The sequence below is a fragment of the Camelus dromedarius genome, chromosome 5 (genome assembly GCF_036321535.1).
Source record: "Camelus dromedarius isolate mCamDro1 chromosome 5, mCamDro1.pat, whole genome shotgun sequence".
NCBI lineage: Eukaryota > Metazoa > Chordata > Mammalia > Artiodactyla > Camelidae > Camelus > Camelus dromedarius.
Genome location: NC_087440.1, coordinates 51025658 through 51035317, shown reverse-complemented (window position 1 = coordinate 51035317; position 9660 = coordinate 51025658).

Below are 9660 nucleotides of genomic sequence, written 5' to 3'. Positions count from 1 at the left end.
TTTTATGATGCTAGGATAATACTAAAACACATGTAGAATACCATAAATCTGGTATAGCAGAAACCTAAACATAAAACCATTTAGAAGTCAGCATTGTATCCAATTATCTTTTTAGTTCTTTCAGTTAGGCCTTTAATCACTTTGTTCTCAAAAATTCTAAGAGGGAAAGTCTGTGTTATTGTTTGAAAAATTCTTCCTTAAGTGCTTATAAGAAAATGTAATGCTAAATGGGCCCCCTTCAATATTAAATGTTATCACTGCTTTTCTATGGTGACAAAAGCTACTGGTGACAAGCACAGCATGCTGGCTGACCAGCCAACACTTCCAACACCCTTCTTCCATGCCTGCCTCTACCAAAGAAGGTATAAAAGTTAAAACCTCAATTTCCTAGTTGTCTTGGCAGTTTGGCGTGGTCACATGACACAGATTGACCAATGGGACACAGGTGGAAGTGTGCTGTTTTTTTTTTTTTTTTATTGAAGTATAGTTGATTTACAATATTGTGTTAGTTTCAGGTGTACAAAATAATGATTCGGTGATTTTTGCAGATTATATTCCTTTATAGATTATTACAAGATAGTAGGTAATTCCCTGTGCTATGCAGTACACTATTGCTTATTTATTTCATATATAGTAGTTTATATCTGCAAGTTTGTTTTCTATATCTGTGAGTTTATTCTGTTCTGCATATACATTCATTTGTATTAGTTTTTAGATTCCATATGTAAGTGATATATAGTATTTGTCTTTGTCTGTCTGAATTATTTCACTAAACATAATATTCTCTGGGTCTATCCACATTGCTTCAAATGGCATTATTTCATTCTTTCTCATGGCTGAGTAATATTACTCTGTGTGTGTGTGTGTGTTTCTATGTGTGTGTGTGTGTATATATATATATATATATATATATATATATATATATATATATATATTCCAAATCTTCTTAATCCAGTCATCTGTTGAGAGGATACTTGGGTTGCCTCCAGGTCTTGGCTATTTTACATAGTGCTGCTATGAACAACAATGGGGTGCATGTATCTTTTCAAATTGGTATTTTCATTTTTTCTGGATGTATATCCAGGAATGGAATTGCTGGACCATATGGTAGTTCCATTTTTAGTTTTTAAAAGAAATTCCATACTGTTTTCTATAATGACTGTACCAATTTACATTCCCATCAACAGTGTATGATGGTTCCCTTTTCTCCACATCATCTCCAACATTTGTTATTTGTAGACTTTTTGATGATAGCCATTATCACGGATGTGAGGTGATATCTTGTTGTGGTTTTGATTTGTGCTTCTCTAATAATTAGCGATGTTGAGCATCTTTTCATGTGCTCATTTGCCATCTGTATGTCTTCTTTGGGAAAATGTCTGTTCAAGTCATCTGCCCTTTTTTTTGATTGGATTGTTGGTTTTTTTGAAATTGAGTTGTATGAGCTGTTTGTATATTTTGAATATTAATCCGTTGTCAGTCATATCATTTGCAAATATGCGAACTCATTCGTGGGTTGTCTTTTCATTTTGTTGATGGTTTCTTTTACTGTGAAAAAGCTTTTATGTTTAATAAGGTCCCATTTATTTACTTTTGCTTGTAGTTCTTTTACCTTAGGAGACTGTTCCAAGAAAATATTTCTATGATTTATGTCAAAGAGTGTTCTGTCTGTGTTCTCTTTTAGGGATTTTATGGTTTCAGGTCTTACATTTAGGTCTTTAAACCATCTTGAGTTTATTTTTGTATATGGTGTGAGGGAATGTAGGCTGCTATGTTTCTTATTTCTCCTCCCCCACTTTCCAGCCTGGTACTTAAAAGCAACACCTGGCAGTACCACAGCCACTCGTCAACCATAGGAAAAAGGCTCATAACTAGGGATGGCAGACTGGCAAGACAAGAAAGAGCCTGGATCCATGATAACATACCTGAATCTCTATACTACCTATGCATTTCATACTCTGGTGGCCAGCATCCAGGTTGGTCCCCAGTGACCCTCAACTCCTGATATTGACACCTTTGAGTAGTACCCTCCCACAATGAATCAGGGCTGGCCTGTGTGATGAGTAGAATAGAGCAGAAGGGATGCTGTGTGCCTTCTGATGCTGGATCATAAAAGGCATCACAGTGTCTGCTTTCCTCTCTTGGATTGCTCACTCTGGAGAAAGCTAGCAGTCATGCTTTGAGAATATTCAAAGATCTTTGTGGAGAGGCTAAGGTGGAGAGAAACTGAGGCTTCCTGCCAACAGCCAGCACCAATTTGCCAATCATGAAAGTGAGTCACCTTGGAAGTGTATCTTCCAGCCCCAGTCAAGCCTTCAGATGATTATAACCATGAGAGCTGACAGCAATCTCATCAAAGACCATAAGACAGAATCACCTAGCCAAGCTGCTCCTGAATTCTTGAACCACAGAAATCATGAGCAAGAGTAAATTTTTATTGTTGTTTAGTCCACATAGTTTTAGGGATGATTTGTTATGCAGCATTAAATAACAAATATATCAGAATTCTTATTATGTAAGATGAGTTTAAGGCAGTGTTAATTGGGTAACTTTTTGTTTGTAACCAAACAATTCTTTTTTTTTTTTAATTGAAGTACAGTCAGTTACAATGTGTCAGTTTCTGGTGTACAGCACAATCTCCCAGTCATGCATATACATACATATATTTGGTTTTCATACTCTTTTTCATTGTAGCCAAACAATTCTAAGTGATAAACTACTCCTACTCCTGGAAATTGGTGGGGGGGGGGGCAACTATAAAAGTTTCCTATATGCTAACCCATTCTAAAAACTGTGTTCAAAGCAATATCAAACACAAAATGAGGTTTAATTTCAGTATCACTTTAAGGAACAAAATGGGAAAAAATGAATCACATCTCAAGAAACCTAAACTCTAGCCCCAGCTCTTTCACTGTTTGCCTGTGACATTGGGTATATCAACTGGAGATCCTTTTCTTTGAATGATGAGGAAACTGGACTACATGATTTCTGTAGCTCCCTTAAACTCCTGAATTCTGACTCTGAGTTATAAGAGTTCATTGGTGCTGTGTTTCAGGGCTCTTAATAATCTTTAAAGAGAAAATTTTGCCTATCAAGTTTGTGTAATAATATTCAATACTGAGGAAAAAAAGCAGGGTTATTGATGCTAACATACAATTGTTTGGGATGTAAATTGGTTTAATCCTCTTAGAAAGTAATCTGGTATTATGTCAGTGGTCTTTTTTTTTTTTTAAGTTATTCTAAAAGAAAAAAATGACATTGAAATCTTAAAAGTGGAACATAGAGTACATTTACAAATTATACTGAAGAGATTATAATATGGGGAAATATATTTTCATGATGAGAAGAAATTGAAAAAGAATAGAAATATCTATGTCAGTAGTTTTCTTTGGATGGTGAAACTAGAGGTTATTTTTCTCTCCCCCTCTCATTGTTTTTATATTTTCTAAATTTTTCATCCTTGGCTCACTTTCACAATTATAAAGCCTTCATGACAGACTAGAGAAGATAAAATCCAAAGAGGAAAATTCAAAAGAATGGGAAAAAATTAAGAAAAAAAATTCAAGAGGGTGACTTTGGGTATGTTAAATAAGCCAGGATCTACTGTGAGCAGCTTGGTGGTTGATCAAGAACAGATGCCGGCGGTAAGATAGGCTGGTGAAAGGAGAAGCAGTTTGATGAGGCTATGACTTGGAAAATTGGATTAGGAAATAATCGAACACACATGGCACAAAACCAAGAGGAATACAGTTTATAGAGCCCAAGGAGTCAAAGCCAATAGGCAGTAAAAAATGAAACACAGAATATATGAACATAGTGATCACCTAAATAACAGCTGGAACAGGAAGATGAGGAAACATTCAATGGAGGTGTGGCTGTAGCACGCACATTTAAGTCAATCAGCAGACCCCAAAATCACACACAAAAAAATCAAGGATTTTTTTTCTTTTTGCATATAGTGGCGTATGAGCACTAGGTTATAAATAACTGGAAATTAACATTTGGAGCATAATTGTTAGTTTTTCCTGGAGATTTTACATAATAACGTCACATCCGTGGTAGGTGAGCTTAAGAAGAAACTGAACATCATGACTGGTACCCACTTTCACTCTCTGGGAGCTGAAATTAGGAGACCAACTGTGAGCATGGGCAGTAAATCCCCAGAATGTGCGTATGGTTTCAAAACATGACCAAGGGGCTGTGTCAATTTGGTGAGGGCCTAGGAAGGATTTTTAGATTCAGACGTTTTCCCTCTGTATGTCTCCTTACCAAATTGAAATTAATTCATAGTTCTGTATAAAAACCTATACATTGAATATCTTTAAGAAAATAGGACGATATTTATAAGAATTTTGAAACTACAAACCAAAGCAACAGAGAAAAGTTCTGCTTTAGATATCTGGACCGGAGGTAACCTGGAGACAAAGCTAAGCCCAAACAAACATATCATTAGCTTAACACACCAGCATACTTCCTTACACGCACTACAGCGTGTAAGTAAATGAAGGGTTCTTGCCTCATCTCACTGATTGATCCTCTGTTTGTTTTCCCCCCATCCTCTAATTATGAGCATTCCCTTTGGATTTGTTCTTTGTTCCCCATCCTAATATTTCTCCTCGGGACAACTTATCCACATTCATTGCAATGCACTGAACACACATTGAGCCCCAATGAACCAGGCACTGTACTATACACCAGAACACATTGTCCATGAGCCAAAGAAAAACACTTGAGTAATAGCAATCTAATGTGGTAAATGCCCTACTAAAGGTTAATGAGTTACCATGGGAGCAGAAAGAAGAGCGCATCCAACATCTGAGAAGTCTTCACAGAAGGAGATATTGCCAAAAGGTGACCAAAATGTTCAAAGGTGGACATGGCAGTTTCAGGCTAAAGGGACAATGAGTGTAAAGAAACAGCATAGCATGTTTGGAAAAGGACAAGAAGTGTGGTGTGGAAGAACTTAGGGGAGCTCAAGGAGGTGTAACGATGTGAGGCTGGAAATAAAGTGAGTTCTATAGGGAGTTCTTCTAAGCTCTGGCAATATATTTCAACTTTATTCATTATGTATTGCGAGCCATTAAAAAGGGTTAAGCAAGAAAGAGACAAGATCATATTTATATTTGAAATGACCCCTTTGGTAGCAATCTGGATGTGCCTTTGTAAAGACCCAAGCAGGTAAAAAGCATTGCAATAATCCAGGTGAGAAGTGACAGGAGCCTAAACTGAGAAAGTGGCACTGCGAGATGGAGAGGAAGGATGAATTCAAGAGGCAGAATTGTTCAGATCTACAGGCAAAAGAATGTAGGGGGTAAGGAGAGAGATCAGTCAAAAGCAAATTCAAAGTTTTTAGCATATTCAGCTAGTTGGATGTTGATATCACTAAATGAGACAAGGACTATGAGGCAAGTATGAGACTGATGAGGCAAGGGAAAGGAAGAAGAAATATCTATTTTTCATATGGTGAGTTGGATGAGTCCACTGGGATATCTGAGGGCAGATGTCCTGTGAACATTTGAATATAAGAGTGTGGAGCTTAGAAATAAACATGAGGGTTAAAGCCATCAGAAAGTGACAGATTTAACACTGAAAAGAAATGACATCATTAGGAAATATTAGGATGGAAAGTATCCACTTTTATCTCGATATTCAAATTTTTCTCCCATCCTCTACTCTTAGAAAGTCTGTGTCCTCTATTTCCATTTACTTAGCAGACTTTTCCATTTGGACATCCTACCATCGCCTCAGACATGAATGAATTTGGTAACATTGTAGGTCAAAACTGGTTGACTATTGGAATTATGTATGTTTCAAACTTAGTGATTGATATTTCACAACTGTATTATCGCAACAGTTTCCTGTCTTCCTTACCTCCCAGCTCACTTTCTTATAACTCATGTTGCCAAATATTTCTCATCCCTTTCTTCATATATTGTTCCCCTGCTCAAAACCCTTTAGCGGTGCCCTATTAATCACCACCACCAAGCTAAGCCCCACACTCACCAGTTTCCATCACTTCTCAACATTATTCTCCACCGTACAGGGCCAGGCTCCTCGATGTCTTGTGAACCAACAGTGTTCATTCCATCCTTGGTTCATGTTGTACCTCTAATCTGTCATTTCCTCCTCTCAGTTTACCCAAATCCTGTTGAACATTTAAAGCAGTATTTCTCAACTTTTTGACCATGATTCCTTTTGGTAAATCCATCTCAAAACCCATTCTCAACCTCTTTCATCCTTGTCCTCTTCCTCTGGAGAGGCTGGAAACATTCAGTGCTTGCTTTCTGAGTCCCTTTGGAATTAGGAGAGGCCATGTGCTGCAATGCTGCTCGCTTCTCCTTCTTGCCTTAAAAATGGGCACAGGTACATAGAGTTGCAGCAACCATCAGGAAATTGTAAACAAACAGGTCAGCCCATTAAGTATTATAGCCTGGTGAATACAGGCGTCTAGGTCCTTGGTTACATCTCTAAGCCACACCAAGTCAGGATTGCCTTCCTCTGGACTTAAACAGTTAAGGGCTTAGGTTACACTTGCCTGTGTTGTTTGTTTGTTGTTTTTTGCTGCAGAAAAAAAAAATCCAAATTGATATATGTGGCATGCTCCCATTATTTATTTTCAAACAATGACATACCGTTGAGAGCTAATAAATTCATGTGAGTCTTTATGCACAGAAATTAACATTCACTTGGTAGTTCAAACATATATCTAATAAAAAGTCAGCTGAGATATGCGGACACATATTCCACCAGTTACAGCTTTTTGCAGCAGCTCTTCTCTCTGAAGGTCACAGAGTCTTGGAGAGCCAACAATTAAAACATTTAACTTATATTAGTTAAAGGAAGAGTTTTAGTTTTTCAATAGCAATGTTTAAATTATTCTGTAAGCATTTAGTTCTCCTTTACTGTAATTAAATAGAGAGTTCTAAGTTATCAAAATTTTATACATTAATATTTTGCTTTCCCTCTAAAATGAGATAGGCGACCCCTCAAATTAAATTACTGAGATGTCCTCTGTCCCGATTTGGACCAATAACCGTTCCATGCTATGGTAGATTCGAAGGTAGCCCTCAGTGTTCCCCACCTCTAGGTAATTACACCCATGTTTAATCTGCTTCCTTAGAGTGTGGGCTGGATTTAGTCGCCAGGTTGTATGGTAACTCTGTTTGCCATTTTGAGGAACTGCCATTCTGTTTTCCCAAGGTGGCTACAACATTTTATGATTTTAAAACTTTTTATCTATCGAACAAAATGCAAATGATTTAACCTGAGTTTCCCATCATTTATAAAATGGAATAATTCCAAAAATGAAGACTAACATTATTTAGCACTTACATGCACCTATACTGTTCTAGGTAATTTCTAAGATTTTAGTAATTTAAACCCCTGTGGCAGGGTTGTCAGATAAAATAAAGGAGACTCCATTAAATTTAAATTTCAGATTTTAAAAAATGAATAATTTTCTTTATGATTATGTTCTATGCAATTTTGCCCAGAGTCTCATAGTAGAATATGCTATCATGTACCAGGATGGGAACCCAGGCAGTCTGACTCTGGAACAACAGCTGTTAATTTCCAGTAACTTCAAGCAGTTCTTGCAACACAAATTAAGTACATTTGAAAACTTAGTACCCATAGTAGTAAATTTTCAATACATGCTATTTCCCTTCCAGGTCTCTTCCTTCCCTGGCCTCCTCCTTCCCCACTACCCCCAACTCTTTGGGTGCACGTAGCATTTTGCTTGTATCTCTTTCATGGTAATATTCTCTTCTACAGAGAGGTTGTTACTGTTGAATGGTCATAGTTACTGGATCAAGACTTCAATGAAAAGTTATCTTAATGTCAATTTACTACACCAAGTTAAGGTCAGGATACCCACATCCTTGGGGAGAGCTTTAAGAAATAAACAATTACTTCATAAATGCAGAAAAGTGAAAGTCCCTGTTCTCTCTAAATTGATACTTGACTTCTAATGTTGTTCTTTAAAAATAAGTCTTTAATTAACACTCAGGAGCATCGAGCTTTATTGAAATACTAAGGACATTAATCTTATTATATTCCTATATTATGAATACCAACTGTTTTAAGTATATCAACACAATTCTTTTTTCCAGGAAAGCTTCTCAAATACATTAGTCTCTAGAATTCACCCCAACAAGATTTGCAGAGATTTTTAAAAAGCAGATCTTCAGCTTTCTGCAGTAATGAATGTGCCTTTAATCAATCATCAAACACAAAATAGTCATGCTTTTTTTTTTTCTTCCACATCTCAATGCTGTACACAACAGCCACATCCTTATGAGTAAATGGTCCACATTTGCTCACACTCTGGAATTTTTTCAATTATGTTTGTAATTCAGTATGCATTCATTCTTAGAAACTTAGTTCTTGGTCCAGAAGAAGAAACACTGGTACATATCCATTATTATCCAGTGATAACAGAGAAAATATCTGCATCTAAAGCTGGTTCCAGTGTCATAGCAGTCGTTTTGGTTGCTGTGTTTCCTGGCCCAACCGCTCTCTTTTTCCAGATGAAAATTATGTTGGCTGGGAGCCATGCCACAGAACCTCCACCCCGAGGAGTGACTCAGATAATTAGACAAAAGCATTTAAACCTCTCCAGGATTTTTTTTCAGACTTCCCTCTCAACATTCCTTCCTCTTAGTCAAAGAACTGGTGACTACACATTTTGTGTAGTTGAAGGGAAAAAACTCCCACCATTCATAAATCAACAATGCCTGTTCTCAATCATCATCTTTAAAAGGTGCAAGACAACAAATCGTTGATTCCTCAGCACCTTGAGAAAGTCTTTGTTCACTGAATATTTTTTCATGTACAGCATAATTTTTTAAAACTCTTTATTATGGATAATTCCAAACATGAAAATGATTAACACCCACAGGCCCATTCACTCAACTTCAACAATTACCAGCTCATGGTCAATATGGTTTCTCCTATAAACCCCCTCTCTACTCTCAGATTATTTTAAGACAAATATGAGTCATATAATTTCATCTTTAACTATTTCAATGATGTTAGCATAAATTTGGGATTTATTTTTCTGGTTTAATTTTTTTAATTATTAAATTAGAGTGAAGAAGGAAAATAGGACTAACATCTGTTGAGAGTTTACCATGCCAGCTGTTATGCTAGAGACTCTCTCCTAAATTACCACTTTTAATGATAAAACCCTGTGGGGTGAACATTACCATTCCCACTTTTAGAAAAGGAAACAAATAAAGAGAGAAACTTTCCAATGTCACTTAGCTATTGAGTAGCAGGGCTGGGATTCAGACCTAATCTGTCTGACTCAGAACCCTATGCTCTTTCTCCAAATCGAGGCTGTCCTGTTAAGTCTATAAATGAGTCATCAGTTATTAACCTCAAAAATCTTGTTTTAAAAGCTGATTAAGAATCACTATTGGTTACCTTAAGTTAAATATAAATACAAGGATAGTAACATTAACACCCTATTACCAGATCACCACATATTTTCTTGGTTTGAAGTGTATAACTAGTACTTTTATATCCCTGTACTCTATAAATGTGTTGAAAGAATGAATAAATCCCAAATACTAATATTAAAAGAGATTAAAAAAAAACCCTCTATTTTAAATTTACTTATGACAAGGAAGATTTTTTTTTTAAATAATTCAACATGAA